Raw genomic sequence first — 22,948 nt, forward strand, 5'->3', positions numbered from 1 at the left:
AAAATCCTCTAAAAACTTTTGTGCTTGATTTTACTCTCTTTCTCTTATTCCTTTGAAAAATCTTTTTGAAAGAGCATTTATTTGGTTTAGGAATTTAGTTTATCATCAAAAGCACTTACTTTCTCCTAAGCATTTTCTTTGAAAATCATTTTTAGAGAGTAAGTTTAAAGTTTCTCCCATATATTTTCTTGATAAATATCTTTGGGGAAACTTGTTATAGCTCGTTAATCTTTGCACATCCATTGCAAGATTCAAAAGCTCATTGTGTTTTTATTGCAAACATCTCTTTTAAGCAAAAACCCTAACTTCCCTTGAGCTATAATTTGTAATATCATTTTCAGGAAAAATCTATGGGTCAATCAAGAGTACCTTGAGCATATTTTGTTCTTAAGAAAATTGTTTGAAAGCAAAACCCTAGGTTCTCCTACATTTTTATTAAAAAATATTCTTTGGAGAAATTTATTTGGGTTTAAATCTTTGAAGCACTCATCATATACATTATATTCAACTTTTGAAAAATCTTATTGAGAAAACCCTCATACTCTACTGAGCACAAATCATTTCATTTGAGAGTGCATTTTAGAGTTTTAAAAGTGTACACATTTGCTTATTTTAGAAGCATTTCTTTGTACACAAATTTCATTTCTTTGTATTCCAGACATGGCATGAAGAGGAATACATCGTCCTGAAAGGTGTACCAGTTTGGCTCTAGCCCGATTAGGTGAGCTGGGGAGACTCTGCCCCGTAAGGAGAGGTTTGGCTCTGCCCGGTAAGTGAATTGAGGAGACCCTGCCTCGTAAGGAGAACCAGTTTGACTCAACCTGGTGAATTGAGTTAAGGAGGCTCCGCCTCGAAAGGAGAATTGGTTGGCTTCTCCCATAAGTGAGCTGAGGAGACTCCGCCTCGTAAGGAGTATTGTAAATGGCATCACTCCACCCGGTTAAGTGAGCATATAGAGGAATCCTCTTGCTGGTTGGCTTAAGGCGGGGACATAAGCAGTATTGGTCGAACCTCGATAAAAATATCGTGTCTAAATTCTCTTTCCCTACACTTTTTTATATCCACAATTTCCATGCTTATATTTTAAATATTGTGAATGATTGAGAAATATTGGGATTACTTTATTTTTTTTTAAATATCTGCTCAATTAATTATTGTTGGGATATTGATATTGCTTAGAAAGACCTTATTGATCACGCGCTTAAAATGCATAATTAGGTGCTTTAATTCGTGCATCGGGGCTTATATTTTTAATTAAATACCTAATTACTCTCAATATTTTAACACGACATCATATTTATAATATTTGGGTTTTATTGAGCAATTTATGAATTTTTGGCATTTTTTTATCGTAGGAAAATTTTTGGGAGCTAAAATTGGTACCAATTTTTAAAATCCTAGAGAAAGATGAGAAGATTATCTACAACTTATGTGTTTTGAGTTTCGAAAGAAACGGGCTCGAGGAGAGTAAAAATGGGGCTCATTAGCTAAGAAATAAAAAGAATAAAAAATAAAAATAAATAAATAAAATTTTAAACGTTGATGTGAACCGACCATCCAGCCGGGTTGGATCTTCTTGTGGGCGAAGGGTCGGCCACCCTAGAACTCCAGCTCTGTTGCCAGCCACTACCCACAGTCGCTGCACCCTGCTGCTGCACCACTCGACGACCAGCATCTCTCGACTCTCTCTCCCTTCTTTCTCTTTTTTTATTTTTTTTATTTTTTATTTTCTTCATTCTCTTTCTTTTTAATTGTTTCTTTTTATCATTGTTTTTAAAGAATTGAGTTATTGTTATTTACCTTTTTTTGGGTGAAATTTTATTTAAAGTTTTAATTTTTGCGCAGCTTGTTTGGGTGTCATTATTGAGTTATTTAAATACTCTAATACTAGTATTAGATTAAAGTTTGCTTGAGTTATTTTTCTTTATTGCTTAAAGTTCAATTTGGCTTCTTGAAGAAAAATAAAATAAAAGAAATAAAATACAAAAAAGAAAAAAAATTCTTCGTTAAGAATAAATTTTGTTGACATCTGTTTACTTTAACTTCGGTTTAATTAGAGTTGGAATTTTTAGTGTGTTTAGCTTGTTACCTAGTTTTTAAAATCGTAATTTTGATTCAAGTTCTTAATTTTGTCAAAAGTTTGGTTTTTATTGTTCGCATTTGTGCTTCATTGACTTTTATTATTGCGTGTTTTAATTACGTGTTAAAGTTATAGTCTTTAGTTTTTATCCCGAAGTTCACGCGTGTTTCAATTCTTGTTTGGTTCGGAATTTTAAACGTTGGGCTTCTGTTTCTCATTATTTAATTTAGTGCATCTTAGGGTTTTAGGGTTTAAATTGCATGTTCGTTTAATTTGTCAAAAGAAATCTCAACAATCCTGAAAAACTTGAATCTAAACTGAGTTCAGTGATTTTTATTTTTGATTGAAAATACGTAAAATTTGAGGTTAAACCGCATTCTCTAAGAAGATGATCGGGCCATTGGGCTGAATATTACACGACAGAACACCTATACTTGGGATAGCTTCCGAGCTGCTCGTTTTTCTATTGAGTCAAGTTTTTGGCGTCGTTGCTGGGGAATGTCAGTCTTTTTCCCATTATTTAAATTAGTCTCATGAAAAAGAAAAATGAAAAAAGAAGAAGAAAAAAGAATTGAGTTTTGAAAAAAATTATGGTTGTACCTGCACCATAGATACTTATAGATTTTTTGCAGCCTACATACACCACTACACTATCTTACACTATTTTACCTAATAACGAACTTGATTTCATGATGTAGTGTGGGAAGAAGTCTTTGCTACCTCAGTTCTATAGGACGGAATTTGAGTGCCCTTATCGGCACTTGACGGAGTTCGAGTTGACTTGCAATATTTTTTTTTCTCGTGCTAGAACTGATGAATCTATTAGATTGCGTTTATTTCTTGCCTCTTTTAAGGATACGGCGCAGATGTGGTTTAATTCCTTGAGATCTCACTCTATCTCTATTTGGGCTGATATGGAGTGTGAATTTCTACATAGGTTTTGTCCCTCACAGAGTACTCAATTTTTGTAGGAACAAATCATTTAGTTTGTGCAGCAGGGTGACGAGACTTTTCGGGCTTGTTGGGAGAGATTCAAGGATCTGCTAAGTACTTGTCCACATCACGGGTTTGAATCATGGAGGTTAGTTAATTGTTTCTATGTAGTTCTTACTCCTGATTGCAAGCACTTTGTCCAGACCATGTGTAATGGAGAACTCTTCAGTAAGGAACCGGATCAGGAACTATCATTCTTTGATTACCTAGATGAAAGTGTCCCACAATGGAATACATGACATAATCAGGCACCCATGACAGTACAACCTATCAGCACAATCAGTGGTGGAGATAAATGTGATCCAACATATTATCTAGACACTCTTCCACCTCTGTATCAGCCACAACAGACCCCTCAGAGCTGTGCGCCATCAAGATTTCAATCTAATGCAGCACCTGCTCCACCGAGGATGTCTCTTTAGGATGTCTTCCAGTAGTTCATGCAAATTCAAATCAATCAATATACTCAGGATGTAAATGAATTGAGGGACACCGTTAATGCAATAAGCATGTAGTTGGATATCTTAGAAAAAGAGGAATTTCCAATGGAACCTCAGTCTAGTCCTCAAGAAAACCAACAGCAACAACAACAAATACATAATGTTTCTCTTAAGACCGCGGAGGCTGCCGTTACTTCAAGAAGCTGGAAAGAAGTTCCCCAACCTGAGATGCTCATCTAAAGACAACCAATTGTCCCAGCACCTGATGTTACGGCTGAAATAGATGAAGTCAAAGAAAAGCTAAAGGAAGCGAGCTTAGAAGTGAAGAAGTCAGTGAATGAGGAGGCTGATACTAATAAGGAGGACCAACCTGTGGTACCTTATCCACAGAGCTTGGCAGCCATGGAACCGTCACTCCTGACTGGAATAAGTGTCAAGGAGTTCAATGCTGAAGCAAATCCCTGCAGTGGTAAGATGATTGGTACACCTAATAAAGAGGGTGAGCAGAATGGTGAATGCTTAACTTTCAAGGAACCAGGTAAAACTTTTATTGCTAATGCTTCTGATGAACTAAAGGTAACTATTCCAAAAACTTTTCCTCAAACACTAGTTCATAAAGAAGTAAACTTCCTGGAAAATATGCTGAATAAAGACCCTTTCTTGTTAAAACAAGAAAGTCAATTTGCACATGTATTGTCTGGTATTTTGAAGAGTATTAATGCATTTGAGGCTGACTTTTGTGCAGGTATGCAGATTGATTCATCGTGGCGGCTCAAATTTGGAGACTCACTAGTTCAATTTATAGGTCTGCACCTACCAGACGAAATTCCTCCAAAGCCTCTGCCAGACAACTATGATGTTTTTCTTTTCCTTCTTTTCATTTTGTTTTACCTTATTTTATTTTAAATTAATTTTCAAGTACATTTTCTTGTAGTTCAGTTTTTCTTTTCCATTACTTCTCTACCCAGGTACGCCCTACTTCTCCCATGCCCAATTTTTCTATTTCCCCTATGCTTTCACATTGAGGGCAATGTTCCACTTTAGTTTGGGGGGGGGGGGGGGAGGGGGTGAGCATTTGCATGTGACACATTGCACGTATACTTGCTAGGTTTTATATTAATAAAAAAAAAAAAAAAGAAAGAAAGAAAGTGTATTGAGGATAAATGATTATGCCATGATTAACACTGACATATACCTTTCACATACTTGCATATAACCTAAGAATTACACACTCGAGCCATTTATGTGTAGTTTCTCTTTATATGACTTTGTAATTCCATAAAAAATTGATTGGTAGTACACTCGTGTTAATCTGGCTATATAAAATCTTGTATTTACATGGCATCTCATGAGGCTGAATAGACATATTCACGTGATTCATTGCACTTAGGGTTCCTTGTGAGCACTAAGAGAACACCCGTGGTGACTATGACACCTTGTGAGATATCCTTGAGCTATTTATCGTTCATTTGAGTGTTAACATCAAATCAGAGTTCACGAAACTCAATTCTCTTTTCTTCTGGATGATTTTTTGTACACTAGTCTCTGTTTTTGATTTGCTAGCCTAGAGGTGACATCTAGTGGGGAGATAGAAACCTAGGTCTTGTAGTCCAGTCAAGATGTGAAGGCTAAGCCACCCCTAGAAATAGACTTAGTTCATGGACTACTGTTCAAGCTTAATTCCCATTGATGGTATGAAGACAATAAAAGAAGTGTAATGATTGTACTAATTGACCAAGAAAAGACAAAAATTGAAGAATGAGTAGAATAAAGAATAAGACAAATAAAAATGCATATAAAATGAAACGCCAATACCTGCTCCACAAAAATACCACAAAAATCAAGGACACGACACATGTTCTCCACGTATGAAGATTCTTTAACCGTTTAGTGCCTCGAATGTATTCACATCAAGTTTGTGAATAAGTTGATCTAGGGTGGTCTCGGTTGGATATGGTGAGTAGGTGAGAAGATGTTAGGGTGAAGGACTTACCACCTCATAGATAGGCTAGATCCTTCTCAGACTAGTCCACTCCATATACTTAGCGTTTGTTCATTGCAATGCATAGGATGTTTGATCGCGACACTCCTCCTCACATATGACTAGTGAACCCATTATTTTTGAGTATTTTTTAGGGTATACCAGTTAGGCCGAGTCAAAACGACCGTTCTATAGGTGTCCATTGGTATTGTAGGTGTAATGAGTCACACATATCACACACTCCTCAAGATTTCACCTATTTATACTTGAACTTGTATGAGCCCATTAACTCTGAATTGTACTGCCAGTTAACTTCATGTGAGTATATTGTTCTTAAATGCGATATAATGATGAAAATTGCATGAGTGACGTGCTTTGAAGTTGTGTGCATTGAATATGAACGAGCTTGTGTGAAATTCAGTTATATTCTTGTATGTGAAACGGTATGATTGTGTTGTATGGGCATTAATTTCATGTTTATTAAGAGTTAGTAATTGTGGATACTGCCCTGAAATTCATTCACATTATTTACTAGAGACTAGCAAAACTTTAGTTGGGGGGTGTGATCACGCGCTTAAACTATGTAATTAGGTGCTTTAATTCGTGCATTGGAGCTTATTTTTTAATTAAATACATAATTACTCTCAATATTTTAACACAGTATCCTATTTATAATATTAGGATTTTATTGAGTAATTTATGAATTTTTGGCATTTTTTTTATCGCGGGAAAATTTTCGGGAGCTAAAACTGGTACCAGTTCATAATTTGTGCATAATTTTCTCTTCCGAGCTCCGATTGAGATGATTCAAAATCTTGGAGAAATATGAGAAGATTATCTACAACTTCTATGTTTTGATCATTGAGAGAAACGGGCTCCAAGAGAGTCAAAACGGGGCTCGTTTTCTATGAAACAAAAAGAAGAAAAGAGAAAATAAATAAATAAAATTTTAAACTTTGATGTGACCCGGCCATGCAACTGGGTCGGATCTTCTTATGGGTGAAAGGCTCCACCCCCCCCCCCCCTTTTTTTCTATAAAGCCTTTTTTTTTTCTTCAGTTCCCACAACTCCCTCCTTCCCCTCCCTCTTTCACTCTCTCATTCTCTCATTCTCACTTTCTTCTCTGCCAGCCCCAAGCTCTCTCTTTTTCTCGCTTTCCCTCTAACTCTCTCAGCCCTCTCTAGCTGCACCAGCCCCATCTTCTTCTTCTCCTTCTCCTTCTTGCTGTCAACCGATCTCCTTCCCTCTCTCACTTTCCCCTCCTTCCCTCTCATCTCCACTTTCCCGTACCTTCCTTCTCCCAGCCACCCTGAGACTCCTCTGCAGCCATTGCTCCACCATTGCTGCTCTAGCCGAACAGCCGGGTTGGATCTTTTTGTGGGTGAAGGGCTCCCCCCCCCCCCCTTTTTTCTATAAAGCCTTTTTTTTTTTCCTTCAGCCCCCGCAACCCCCTCCTTCCCTTCCCTCTCTCATTCTCTTTTTCTCCCTTTCTTCTCTGCCAGCCCCAAGCTCTCTCTTTTTCTCCTTTTCCCTCTGACTCTCTCAGCCCTCTTTAGCTGCACCAGTCCCATCTTCTTCTTCTCCTTGTCCTTCTCCTTCGTGCTGTCAACCGAACTCCTTCCCTCTCTCACTTTCCCCTCCTTCCCTCTCATCTCCTTTTTCCCTTACCTTCCTTCTCCCAACAACCCTGAGACTCCTCTGCAACCATTGCTCCACCATTGCTGCTCCAGCTGAACACCAACAGCTACAACTTCAGTTCCAAACCCTCTACTCCGGCCACCCTATGCTCCTACAAACTCATCCCAACTGAAAGCTCCTCCTTCCTCTGTTGATGCTGCTGCCGTGAAGGTTGTTGTGGCTTCTTCCCCTGTGATTCTACAACCACGACCGACCACCCTAGAACTCCATCTCTGCTACCAGCCACTGCCCACGGTCGCTGCACCCTACTGTTGCACCACTTGATGGCCAGCATCTCTCGACTCCCTCTCCCTTCTTTCTCTTTTGTTTTTTCTTTCTTTTCTTCATTCTCTTTCTTTTTAATTGCTTCTTTTTATCATTGTTTTTAAAGAATTGAGTTATTGTTATTTACCTTTTTTTGGGTGGAATTTTATTTAAAGTTTTAATTTTTGTAGCTTGTTTGGGTGTCATTAAGTTATTCAAATTCTTTAATACTAGTATTAGATTAAAGTTTGCTTGAGTTATTTTTCCTTATTGCTTAAAGATTGATTTGGCTTCTTGAAGAAAAAAAAAATAAAAGAAATAAAATACAAAAAAGAGAAAAAAAATTCTTCGTTAAGATTAAATTTTGTTGACGTCTGTTTACTTTAACTTCAGTTTAATTAGAGTTGGAATTTTTAGCATGTTTAGCTTGTTGCCTAGTTGTTAAAATTGTAATTTTGATTCAAGTTTTTAATTTTGTCAAAAGTTTGGTTTTTATCGTTCCCGTTTGTGCTTGATTCATTTTTATTATTGTGTGTTTTAATTATGTGTTAAAGTTATAGTCTTTAGTTTTTATCCCGAAGTTCACGCGTGTTTCAATTCTTGTTTGGTTCGGAATTTTAAACGTAGGGTTCCTATTTCTCGTTATTTAATTCAGTGCACATTAGGGTTTTAGGGTTTAAATTGCATGTTCATTTAATTTGTCAAAAGAAATCTCAACAATCCTGAAAAAGCCGAATCTGAACTGAGTTCACTGATTTTTATTTTCGATTGAAAATACAGAAAATTTGAGGTTAAACCGCATTTCCTAAGGAGACGATTTGGCCATTGGGCTAAATATTACATGATAGAACTCCTATACATGGGATAGCTTCCGAGCTACTCATTTTTTGAGTGAGTCACTTATGTTGTGCAATACTATTTGTGGTCCGGAATTAGGACATAATTGGCCTAGAAATTTTTTTAATACCCAATTCACCCCCCCCCCCCTCTTGGGAACACACCATTCACATAAGATGATAGCATCCAAATCTGCCATTGGCAAGTTCAAGTGACATTGCTTGGACTCGGTTTTTGTCTCCAACTGCTAGAAGAGAGACAAACCCAACCTAACGTTCAAAGGTCAAGGTGGAGCAATGAGATATGTTTTCAGGTTCCCCTAAGGAGGTGTATAATCTCCAAGGTGGATATTGTTGTGTTTTGTGTCTCTTATACTTGGTGAAGTGCATAAACAAAGGAAGAAAACATATGTGAAGTCATTGGTGCAGTGTAGCAGGTAATCATCGACGAATAGGCCTAATTCGTTAACGAATTGACCCACATCATTGACGAGTTGTATAAAATCGTCGAAGAATAGAGATATCGAGAGCAGATAAAATTTATACATTTAGAAGTCATCAACGAATATGCCTAATTTGTCGATGAAGTTACCCTAATTGTCGACGAATTAACTCTATTTGTCGACAAATTGGCTCGGGACTACGAGGATGATTTCAAATTTTAAATATGAACGTTAGAACGGTTGGGTATTTGGAGGGAAGCCTCCATGGGGTCGTTAAATATTTCATTCTGGGTATATTAAAGAAAAAAAAAAGATCATTGAAACTCATTGTATTTTGTATTTTGTGATCTTCATAGTGAAATCTTTATCGATTGCTCCTATGGATGTAGGCTTTCCCGAACCACATAATTCCTGGTGTAATTGTTCTTATTATTACTTTGTTTATTTGTTGTGGTTGTGGAATAATTCTAGATAATCACCATTTATATTGTTGCAATTGGTTTCGTTTGATCCTTTACACAATATACATATTTTGTTGACTCTATGAGTCCAATCCTATTTTGATAATGACAAATCACTTGGTATTTGATCTGTGCATTGAGATTGTGAACAGGAACATCATTTAGCATGCATGGAAGGTGAGGAAGTCATGTAAGCCACAAGGATTAAAGCATATACAACCTGACACAATCCATGGAACTAAAAGAGTAGAAGAATAAAGATGCAAGTGTCAAGTTCAAGATCATCATGGGAATCAGTATTTAGAATTGATTGTATTTGCATATTTTATATGATATAGCTAGAAGCCTAAAATATGCCCTACTCATGGATCTCATGAAAATATTCAAGGGTTAAACATGGACTTAGAGACCTTATTTTGAACCCCAAAAATTGTTTTATAAGATATTAAAGTAAGAGAGCAAAATTGATTTTGAAACTGAAAATAAAAATTCTGAAGTTGGTCTGCCCAGACGACTGAGGTGTGCCCTCAGAAGTCTGAAGATGTAATCTCAGATGACTAAAGTTTTTACTTCAGAAATCTGAAGAATTTCTTCAGAAGACTAAGAATTAGTTCAGTCATCTGAAGAATTAATTTTTAAAACACAGAACAAGTAGAACACCTTCAGACGTCTGAACGGTCAAGTTCAGTCGTCTGAGCTGGAACTTCAGAATACTGAGCCTACAGTTCAGTTGTCTGACCCTATGTCAGACTATAATTTTCAGTGCTTTAAGGAACATCAGATGTCTGAACTAGAGAGCTCAGTCGTCTGAACCTATGGAAAATTTAAAATTCTGAACTTTAGTGAGAAAACACGCGGATTATTTACTTAATGTAATTGATCCAACGGTCAAGACTTAACCTAAGGCCGAGATTACTTATAAAAACAACCTCTAAACCCTAGTGCCTCACTTTTTGCATAAGATTGAGAGACTTGAACATACTGCTGAACTATTGCCTGCACTCCAACTGATTCACATCTATCTTTAGGCGTTTGCTACGTTGATCATAATGATATTCACGCACGTATTCTGAAATCAATGGTGGCATTGAGATTTGAGTATTTTGAGCATTTAAATCCGATTTTTTGTTTTCCACCTTCATTATTTTAATATTCTTCTTGGGAGTATAAATCAATATTTTGGTATTGTATATTGATTGATTGAATAAATAGTTGAGAAAATTATTTTTAAAATAACTAAATCTTTGAGATATTTTAAAACTATTTTTTTTGTCCAAAGATTTTTCATTTGGGTATTTGATTGGAAATTCTAAGAGCTTCTTGAAAAATATTTTTGAGGAATATTTTTAAAGTATTGTTTAAATCTTTGCAAAATATTCAAAGTCATATTTATTTAAAGATTCGATATTAACAAATTGTTTGATAGCAAGAATATAAATCCGAGCAATATTTAACATTATTTCAAAGGATCTTGTGGTTGAATCTTGCTCAAAGTTATTTGAAAATAAACCCTAAGATCTCCAAAGAACTTATTTTTAAGAATTCAATTTTTGGGAGATATTGATTAAAGGGTAATTTTGTGAAGCATATCATTCATATAACGATTTCGTCGTTACATTAATATTGAGCTTTAAGTTTTATCATATGAATATGTGTTAGGGTTTTCTATTGTACTCACTAGCTTGGTTAGAAGCAATATTGAGTTTTGTAGAAATGTAACTTCTATATTGTAATCACGGTTTGGGCTGTGAACAGGTTTGAGGAGCAAGTTGTATCTCTTGTAAGCACGGAATAGGAGGAAGTTGTACCTCTTGTAAGCAGCGGATTGTAAGGGAAGCTCCATCCCAGTTAAAGGAGTAGGGATTTAGTGGAATCCTTGAGTGGGTTGCTCAAGGCGAGGATGTAGGTCAGGTTGGCTAAACCTCGTAAAATCGTGTTTGCCTTCTCTCTTCCCCTAACTTTTTAATTTTCTCCTGCATTTCATTATCAGTTTTTGTATGTTTGTATGTTGATTAATATTGCATGCACTTGATAATTAATTGGGTATAATTGAGTTTATTGATAAAATTATTTGAATTAATTTCTGACCTCTGTGATTTTTTTGTTAAACGGTGAAATAAGGATTAAGTAGTAAAATAAACTTAAATAATTTTGAAATACCCAATTCACCCACCTTTTGGGATAACACCGTAATTCACATATTCTACTGTGCATTGTTTGAGGGGCATTTTTCACAGCACAAATGATTGAGGTTCTTGGAGCACTAAAATGAAATGAGACAAGATGAAACATGGCATGGAGCAAAGGTTAGTAGCTGCACACAAATAAATGTGTAAAATTTTAGAAAGGAGTTCAATAAATCAATAATAGTAAAGCTAATAAATTTCAATTTGGCCTTAGGGCCTGTAAATATAGGGCTCCGATGGCCTATTTGGTTTCCAACTAGTTTAGTGATTATTCTGTAAACCGAGTAAGCATAGATAATCAAACCATTAATTATCGAACTCACCCCTTTTATTTTAGAAAACAAATTCATCACTTTATTTTAGTTTTAAAAAAGGAAAATATTTTGGAAAGAGATTTTGGTTTGGGAGTACAATTGTGAATAGGGGAGGTAATCCTTTCAATTCCCTTTTGAGGGAATTTAAAATACTAGCACCCAACAACACCTATTTCATGAATGACTATCGTACTTATCTTTTATGTGTGTGTGTGTTTTTCAAGAAAAAAAACTAATTTTGTATGAAAGAAAAAAAAGCATTTTAAAATCATGGGGATGAAATGAGTAAGGGCTAGTCAACCATGCCTGCTGAGGCCAATCGACCATCTATAGAAGACTTCTCCCTTTTTAGATTTTTTTATACAAAACAATTCATACTCAAATCCCATTTTGAAAAGGCTTTCTTAAGGTCCATACAGAGGACTTAACGTCATGGAGACCATACTACTTTGATTCTTTTCAAATCAAATGAACACATACAATGTAGAGTCCTGGAAAATAGAAATAATAAAAAAATAGAGAAAATAAGGAATTTGGTTTGGTGTAGACTAAATCGTCGACGGTTCGGTTTCCGAAATCCCAAAAACAAAGTAATCTTAAGTTTATTTAATATCTAATCCATGTAGTGTATATGATTTAGATATTTAAAACATCCACGCAGTTTTATATGTGCCGAAAATAAAAAGAGTAAGGGAAAGAAAGAGTGAGATCGGGATTTTTACGAGGTTCAGCTTATACCCGACCTACGTCCTCGCCTTTGGCAAACCATCAAAGGATTCACTAAACAAGTTCCTTTGCCGGGCGGAATTACACAGTTACACACTTTTTTAGTAGGCTAGAGCCTGCCTCACCAAGTGATATCCCCTCACTCGGTCACTCCTTCAATTAGGCTAGAGCTCGCCTCTCTAAGTGATACCTCATGCTTAGCGAACAATCCAAACACCTTGGAATGTCCAAGAACTACAAGAAAACACAAGATATAAGTTGCGTACAATAGAACCCTCAAAATAGAGTAGATTAGTACACTTTCAGCACAATATACTTCAAAATAAATAACAATATTGAATTTTAACTTGAAGCTCAAGGGAGTATATCACCGATTAATTCTTTCAATGATTGAAAGATTTAAAATTTTATTGCTCAATTATGGTGGAAGAAGATAAACGAAAACTCGGTTAGAAATTCATGCACAATATGTGAGCTTGAAAGCCTTTTGAGTGATAAGAACAGCTGAGTGAGTATTGAGTGCTGAATTTGATTCTTAGTAATTAATTCAATGATCTTGAGGCTTATTTATAGACTTGAAAAAGTATGCAACTTGATCCCCAAGTGTCTTGGAGTATTCCCCAAGTTTTCACAAAGTTTGAGCCCCAAGCAATCTCATTTAAAAAATATGTCTGTTATAAAGGTTTAAAATCTGCCACGTGGTAGTAGACTGGCACTTTTGGTCAGTTGTCTATCCAGTTATTTTAAAGGGGTAGTAAAGTGGTAGTCGCCTGGTGGAGCATTGGCAGTCTACTAGTGAGACACGGTCAGTCTACTAATGGAACACAGTTAGACTGTTGTTAGGCTGCTATCAGCTTCAAGTACCCTTAGGTTTGTTTGTCATAACTTTTTCAATGTAACTCCAAATTTGACGAGATTTGTATCAAAAGAAATATAAGATAAAATCCTACCACTTTAATGTTGAATACTTTTTAAAATAAGGAGTTTTTGAGAGATAAAAATGCACCTCAATGCAGATATAGAAAAATTAACAACATTTAGAAAATCTTCTTTTTGGTGTTTTTCATTCCAAAAATGATTCTAACTTTTTTGAAATAATTTTTGACCTTATAAAAATATTTTCCAAGTATGTTAAAAGGTATCTAAGTTCAATAAATTAACCTAAGAGTTTCATGTATTCATATTGAAATTATTTGAAGTACTTATATGAAATATCTTATAGACTCTTTCAAATTTTCAATTCTTGAATTCCTTAAGGTCTTTATACTTGCTTCATTTTTCTTTGATCTTTCATCAAGTTCTCTCTAATCCTCATGCTCTCATGATGTTCAAGCTTTATCTCTGAATCCATTTTTGAATCCATGCTTTAAGCTTCATATTGATCACTCTTCTTTGAAATATAAGCTTTCATGAATCCTTCTGAACACTTGACCTTGCATTCATCATTGAATCCTGAAATGACATCACTTAACCAAATATATTAATTTTCACTTGTTTTTTAGCATCGAAACCAGATGTTAAGCCTTGTAAGACCAACAATCTTTTCCTTTTTGATAATGACAAGCAAGGAGCAAAAATTTGAGTGAGCCTTAAAAAGACTCCCCCTTTCAATAAGCATCATCATAACAATATTTGCAAGATCAATATCAATATCAAAAACTCTTTTACAATCATGCTCATCACTTCATTCAAGTTATATATATATCAAAATGGGGAGATGTATTTGATATTTATTGATAGACTTGAACTTGAATGAAGTGATGAGCATGATTGTAAAAGAGTTTTTGATATTGATATTGATCTTGCAATTATTGTTATGATATGTTCATGCTAAATTTTTTCTTAAAACTTCTCCCTCTTTTAACATCAATCAACAAGAGTAAAGAAAAAAAAATGATTAAGTTCCAATAAAATCACATTTTGAGCATATCATCAAACATGCATATCAAACATATGTACACATTCAATTTATTATTTTTCAATATAGCATGTGTAATGTGTTTTAATAGTCATGTATATGAGTTGTAACATCTTTACTAATAGCTTTTTCCCCCTTTGACATTATTCAAGATACCAATTGTTGATTTTATGATAACAATTTAAAATTTAATTCATGATATCAATTTAAAATTTTATTAATTCATGATACCAATTGATTAATAGGGAAATGATCATAATATAAGTAATAAGTCATAACACTCCCCCTGAATTCAATACATTCAGTTTTGTTACCAATTATGCTTTTATCATCCCATGTTTCAAAACATTGATCATGTATCAAATATCAATACCATGCCAATATCATCAATGTCATACCATGCTCATAGATATAATCATACTTGTCATGCTAAAAAACAAACTTAACTTTTAGATTGTGATACCAAGTGAGCTTTAAAATTTTGATATCAATTAAAATATTCATGGATACCAAAGTACTTTATAGATAACAAGTCATTATCACATCATGCATAGCTTATGGATACCGATATAACTATTATATCTTTCATAACTCATAGATATCAATATAAAGAGCAGTAAGTTTATCCATGTGATTCATCAATAGCATGCATGGTCAAGAATTAATCTCAGATCAAAATTCATCTTATGCTCAATAATCTTATGTGTTAGAATTGGTGTATTCCCAAGAGGGGGGGTGAATTGGAATTTAAAACTTTTTCTCCTAGGTTAATCTATCCAACAACAGTATATACACAACCTAGGGTCTGTCTATGCAATTTCCAAATGTGTAGATAAATATAATGTGGAAATTAATTCATACGCATCATTCACCCCATAACATACATGTGTGGTAAATATAAAGTGCAAAAATATAAACAAGGCACATGATATGTTATCGGGGTTCGGCCAACTGTGCCTATATTTCCGCATCAAGCTCGCAAACTTAAGGATTCCACTAAAGGCTCACTTAAGGATGGAGCGGCACCGATTAAAACCAGGTCAATTAGCACAGGGCTGACCTCAATCTTAACCAAGTTAATTAGCGGGACTGACCTCAACCTACACTTCTTAACAGGATGGCGCACCTAGCTTTCCTAACCGGGTCTAAGCCAATCCGAGACTATTCCAGGGCTAGTCTCCCTCTTCAGGCCCATGCCTAGAAATACAACTGATTCACTTAATCAATGAAGTGGTACAGCGATTATGCTTTCAAGTAAAGCAGATATGTACCTAACTAAGCGCAATTACATACACCATAATATGATTTAATATGTAAGCTCAGTGTGGTCTAATATTTCAACTCTCAAAATATTTTCTATCAGTGTAATGAGTATGTGAGAGTGTCAATCAATATAATCTTTGTATCACAATATGTGCTCAATCTAACAGCTCACACAAAGATACTAACTAGACAATATATATGTATATTTCAATCAGCAGATTTTCTCAGTTGTATGATGCTCAAGTAATATATATGTTTTGTTTGCAAAAAGAGTTTAATCTTTGTATTCAACGAATGATGTAAATCAATGAATATTGCAACAAAGATTTTTGTCATACAAACAAATATCTCTTCAAAGATTTATCAAGATGAAACACACTAGATATTTGAGAGTGATTTGAAAAGAATTTTTGCAACCAAAATCAAATATAAACTTCTCAAGATATTGCAATGACAATGCAATACTCATAAGCTCCAACGAAGTCTTCTTAGGAAATACTTATTGATAAAGTCACCTAAGAACACTTAAGGATGTGCACTCAAATAAAATAAATTTCACACAAACATAATCTTGAAAGAGCAATCCTTACAGAACAACAACACTTAAATCACACTTACAAAAGTATTTGAGAAGTATGATCTGGTAAGAATAAGTGTTAGAGGCTCAAAGATGAGTAATATGGATTTTGGGATTTTCAGAGAATTTCCCTAATGAAATCTTCTAATCTGTTGCTAATCTTAGCAAATGATGGGCTATATATAGACATTGGAAGAATTATAGTCGTTAAGAAATGTAGGGTATTATTAATATTGTTTAAGTTCATTCTAACCTTAATTAACCCTGTTAAAAAGTGTTTAACCGCGGTAAAAATTAGGGCAACCTGAGAGGTTCGGTCGACCAGAACCATTTCGGTCGACCAGAGTTCATATGATTCGGTTGACCAGGAAATTTTTGAACTGAAGACTCGGTCGATCGAAAGTGGGCGATTTTCCATTTTACCAAGGTTTGGTCAACCAGGCCATTTTGAACTGAATGGTTCGATCGATTAGACAGTTGGGATTTCTCCCGAGGACCCTCGATCGATCAAGTAGTTGCAATACAAATTTTGCTCGATCGACCAGATGGTTAATTTGTTGACCTCATGGGGTTTCGGTCGACCGGGGTATTTGAACTACACTGGTTCGGTCGACCAAGACCTTGGTCAACTGTTAACCCAGCCTTGTTTCGATTGACCGGGGCAGAATGAACTGCCTTGGTCGGTTGACCGAAAGTGCACAATGTATGCATTTCGGTCCTGTATTGAAATACACAAACCCTATTCAAGGGCCTAACAATCATGGGTGCAATGGTGTGTGTCCTAGAGTCATTTTGGTCCAATTTAAAACATGCATGTGGGGTGTGTGATTATTACAAGCTAAAGACCTTATTTACTATTACAGACCAACAATTGAATATATTACAATTGAAAATAATAATTGGTCTTCAGGCTTTACTTGCTTTGTGCCCATCTCGATCTTAACAATCTTAGTTCCAACACATAATCTCAAACACCCATTAGATATAACAAGTATCTGTCATTATCAAAACTAGGCGCAACCTATAAGGTCAACATTATGCTCAAATTTTCAACATAGTGAGCCATAAATTATCAATATAAGTCAAGTCAAGTCAAGTCATGCACATGTAGCATATAGCATATCAGCACATCACATAAGTAAGGAGCATATCATTATCATTTGCTTTGTACTACAATTTTGCTCAAGTTTTTTCTTATTCTCAAATATCTTTTCTTAAAACAAAAACTTATGCAGTAAGCTCATATTTTCTTTTGATTTTAAAACTTTCTTATTTAAGCTTGTATGACTCATCCTTTGATTTTGGCCAACAATGTTATTTGTGTTTTTATGTGTTTCAATAAACACTTTGAGATTTTCAAGGCTTTTTATCTAGGTACTCATACCTTTTTGGGTCCGGTAGGTTTCACAAGGGATGTTTCTTTTACTCTCCATATTTGTTTAGTCTTCACACCCTTTCTTTTAAATGGACATTCAAACTTTATATGTCCCTTTTTCTTACATTGATAGCATATGGTGTTAGTGTAGGCATTAGAAGATGTGCTAGCATAATCTTTGGATGCTTTTGAAAAATATCCCATGTAAAGACTCTTTTTCCTTATATTTTCAATTCCATTAAAACCACTGCCTTCTTTATTTAACGACATTTTTTGTGAGTCTATCATTTTGTCAAAGTTTTCCTTCACTTTTGTGAAGTTGTAAATGATCTTTTCTTTATCTTTAATTTGATTTTTGAGATCATTTATCTCAATATATTTCTTACCATCAACATTCTCTTGAGATTTCTCTAATTCTTGAGACATTTTTCTGATCTTATCATTTAATTTAGAAATATATGTCTTTCTCATAATCCATAGAGGATAGGGATTGAAGGTCTTTTATTTCATTCATCATATTTTCATTCTTGCTTTCTAATTTCTTGATTTTCAATTCTCTTTCATTTTCAGCAAGATTTTTAGATTCTAACTCCTTGTCATAGCTTCATTCTTACTTTCTATTTTCTTGATTCTTGAATCCTTTTCTCTTTCAGCAGTTTTAAGGGATTCTAACTCTTTCTTTATACCTTCATTCTTATTCTTCAATGAAGTATATCGTTTAGTCACATTAATTAACATCTTATGCACCTTGAATGAGTCATTTTGAAGTTCTTTATAAGATGACATGCTCTCTTTATTGGATTCATTAGATGAATCACTATCATATTCATTATCCAATTTGGAAGAGGAACATTGTTCTTTATCATCATCCCATGCCATGAAGCAAGTATAAGCAACCTCTTGGTCACTTGATTCATATTCCGAACTACTTGTGCTCAAATTATCCCAAGTAGTGGCTTTCATGGCCTTTTTGTTTTTCTTCTTAGAATCTTTCTTAAGTAGTGGACATTCCAATTTTATATGTCCAGCTTTGTTACAATTATAACATGTAGGAGTTTTATTTTTTTATTTCTTTTTGCTAATTTCCTCTTCTTCTGATTCAGATTTGGATTTCCTTTTGAATTTATTTTTCCTTCTTAGTATTCTTACTAGTTTTTTGGATATGTAGGCTAATTCATCTTCATCCATTTCTTCTTCACTACTAGAGTTTGAAGCTTTGAAGGCTATAGAATCTTGGGCTTTAGTTTTTCCACTTCTTTCATTCATTGTCATTTCATATGTGAGGAGATAACCTATAAGTTCATCTAAGGAGGTGTTTTTCAAATTTCTTCCTTCCGTTATGGCAGTGGCTTTTGGTTCCCATATAGATGGCAGCCCTCTAAGAATATTTCTTATCATCTTATAAGTAGAGTAGGTTTTTCCTAAATGTGAGTGAACCTAGTGTACATATTAGTTATGGATTCATCTGAGTTCATCCTAAAAGCTTCATATTCTCTTGTAAGTATATCAACCCTATTATCCCTAATATCTATAGTGCCTTCGTAGGTTACTTCTAGCTTGTTCCATATTTCCTTGGCCGATTTGCAAGCTATTACTCTATTAAATTCATTCATATCAAGGGCACAATATAAAGTATTCATAGCACTAGAATTAACTAGCAGCATTGTGATATAAGTCAGTCATATCCTTTTTCTCCTTAGGAACTTATTTTCCATCTACTAGTTTAAGGGGAATTAGGTCACCATCCGTGACAACCTCCCAAGCAACCTCCCAAGCTTTCCAATTCATAGTTTGAAGATATATTCTCATATGTTGTTTCCAAAAAGTATAGTTCAAACCACAAAATATGGGTGGTTGGGTTGAGGATTAACCCTCTCTGAAGGGAGCTACTCCTATGTGTGCCATATAGATCTTTTTATAACTACTTGTTAGGATTTGTTATAACCCCGCTTTGATACCAATTGAAAACAAAGGTGAAATCCCAAGAGGGGGGTGAATTGGGTTTTAAAATTTTCTTTTAATTCCTTTAATGAAAACTTAACCTTTTATTGATAATGCACAACAACTTAATTCTTTTTATTCAATCCAAAACTACACAAACATTCAATCAAACAAATTAACAAGGCCAATCAATCATAAAACATTCAATTAAGATATACTTTGCAACTTAATGGAAATTCTCAGCTTTTTCAACTTGTGTGCAACCCTGTTTATATAAATTTGAATCAAGCCCTATATATATGAAAATTTTCTCTCAATTTGATATCAAATACAACATCCAATCACTCTTTCCAAATACTTAGACCTTAAATAAACTTTAAGTTAAAGAGTTTTGGGATGTTGAATCAATCAACGTACTACTTTACAGTTTCCACAAAAGATTGATCAACTAACGTACTCCCTTTTGGTTTCCGCAATCCCAAAAATAGATTAATCTTAAGTTTATTTAATATCTAATCCACATAGTGTATATGATTCAGATATGTAAAACATCCACGCAGTTTTATATGTGCTAAAAATAAAGAGAGTAAGGGAAAGAGAGAGAGAGAGAGTGAGATCGAAATTTTTACAAGGTTCGGCTTATACTCTACCTACATCCTCGCCTTTGGAAAACCACCAAAGGATTCACTAAACAAATTCCTTTTTTGGGTAGAACAACACCATTACACACTCCTTCAGTAGACTAGAGCCCGCCTCTCCAAGTGATATCCCCTCACTCAGTCCCTCCTTCAATTAGGCTAAAGCGCGCCTCTCTAAGCGATACCCCATGCTTAGTCAATGATCCAAACACCTTGGAACTTCCAAAAACTACAAGAAAACACAAGATACAAGCTTCGTACAATAGCACTCTCAAAATAGAGTAGATTAGTACACTTTCAGCACAATATACTTCAAAATAAATAACAATATGGAATTTTAACTTGACGTTCAAGGGAGTATATCACCGATTAATTCTTTTAATGATTGAAATATTTAGAATTTGATTGCTCAATTCCAGTGGAAGAAGATCAGCAAAAACTCAGTTAGAAATTCGTGCACAATATGTGAGCTTAAGAGCCTTTAAATGATGAGATTAGTTGAGAGAGTATTGACTACTGAATTTGATTCTTGGTAATTAATTCAATGTTATTGAGACTTATTTATAGACAAGGAAAAGTATGTAACTTGATCCCTCAGTGATTTGGAGTATTCCCCAAGTTTTCACAAAGTTTAAGCCCCAAGCAATCTCATTTAAAAAATTTGTTCGTTATAAAAATTTAAAATTTGCCACGTGGCAGTAGACTGGCACTTTTGGTCAATCGCTTGTCGAGTTATTTTAAAGGGGCAGTAGGGTGGCAATCGCGTAGTGGAGCATTGGTAGTCTACTGGTGGGACACAGTCAATCTACTAGTGGAACACAGTCAGGCTACTATCAGGCTGCTGTCAGCTTTGAGTACCCTAAAGTTTTTTTGTCATAACATTTTTATGTAACTCTAAATTTGAATAGCTTGGTTTTAAAAGAAATCTAAGAGAAAATCCTACAACTTTCATGTTGAACACTCTTTAAAATAAGGAATTTTTTATAGATAGAAATGCACCTCAATGCGGATATAGAAAAATTAACAGCATTTGGAAAATCCTCTTTTTGATGTTTTTCATTCCAAAAATGATTCTAACCTTTTTGAAACAATTTTTGACCTCATAAAAATATTTTAAAAGTATGTTAAAAGGTATCTAGGTCCAAGAAATTGATCTAAGAGATTCATGCATCCATATTGAAATTATTTGAAGTACTTACATGAAATTTCCTATAGAATCTTTCAAATTTTCAATTCTTGAATTTCTTGAGGTATTTATACTTCTTTCATTTTTCTTTGAGCTTTCATCAAGTTATCTTTAATCCTCATGCTCTCATGATCTTCAAGCTTTATCTTTGAACCCATGCTTTAAGCTTCATATTGATCATCCTTCTTTGAAATATAAGCTTTCATGAATCCTTCTGAACACTTGACCTTGCATTCATCATTGAATCCTGAAATGACATCACTTAACCAAATATGTTAAGTTCCACTTGTTTTTTAGCATCAAAAAATTATGTTAAGCCTTGTAAGATCAACATGCATATCTCAGATAGAGTGTGGTAATGGCAATTGATTGTGTCTCAGTGGAGAGTAGAGGAGCTCCCTGGCAATCCAGATCAAGTTGAGCAGGCCAATCGTACTACAAACGAGTTATAGTTTGACTTAACCTAGTAGACCAGCCATGGTCAAGTCCAGCCCACGGGTCACACAACTCGATCATGCAGGGTTAATTCATGATTACAGTTATCCATCCAGGGAAATTTTTTATATAGTTATATAGATATATATACGTAGATTTGTAGAAATAGAAACTATGAATTATAGTTAGAAGTATGTTAAAAAAGAAAACGTGTATTTTTAAATAGCATAGGTGTGAGTTATGATACATATTTACATTTAACTGCTATCTTAGTTACAGTTTAAATTAAAAACTATGTTAGATGTATAAAGCTTATTTGCCACACACTAGTGATAACTTATCCCATCTTACTGAGAGGTGTCTCACCCAAAGAAGCTTAAACATTTTAGGTAATCCAGGTAGCCACACAGAGTGAGCTCCGAGATAGTGAAGGAGTAGCTTTAGGAATACATGGTATGTGTTTATTTTGGGGTCTAGGGTTATGTTTGTATATCCCTGAAATTTTTGATGGATTTTTGGGGAGGATTGTATGTGTATTTATGACCTTAGTACTATGGTATTGTATATAAGGTTTAGGTGTTATGTTTTCCGCTGCATGGATAGCATGTGTATATGGATAGGAGTATACCTGGTACCCTCTTTAAGTCCGGGTTGATGTTATTGTTATTGATACTACGATATCTGAGGTACAAAATCATTTTTAAGAATTAAAAAAAAATTGATGATAGAAATTTTGGGTCATTACAAGTTTGGTATCAGAGCCTAGGTTGCTAGGTTCTGCAGACCCTAGCGGAATACAATACCATGGTATAAAAATGGATCTTGATGGAGGGTAGGAAAAGGATGGATCAGGTGTACAGTAGGATATTGTTATAGAAATTAAAGTGGAATTTAGGGTTCTATCTCGCGGCTTGGGGGCAGGAAATTTCGTGGTGGTTTCTATATTTTTCCTGGGATGATGATTTCAGGAAAGTCATGGTAAACTATCGCCGATTCTTGTTTCTGAGTAGTAAGACGGAAACTTAAATTGGGGATAGAGGAAATGTTAGGTTGTTTGGGTGTAGGAGGATATTTTAAGGTTTTTAGTTAGATAGTAGTACTTTCATAATAAGGTATTGAAATTCTAAGATTGTTTATGTTCTATTTTTAGGATGGACCCATGAAATAGCAACGCTCATGCTAGAGGTAGTGATGATGTGGGGCCTTCTAGTATG

This window comes from Malania oleifera, chromosome 8, assembly GCF_029873635.1.
Source record: "Malania oleifera isolate guangnan ecotype guangnan chromosome 8, ASM2987363v1, whole genome shotgun sequence".
NCBI lineage: Eukaryota > Viridiplantae > Streptophyta > Magnoliopsida > Santalales > Ximeniaceae > Malania > Malania oleifera.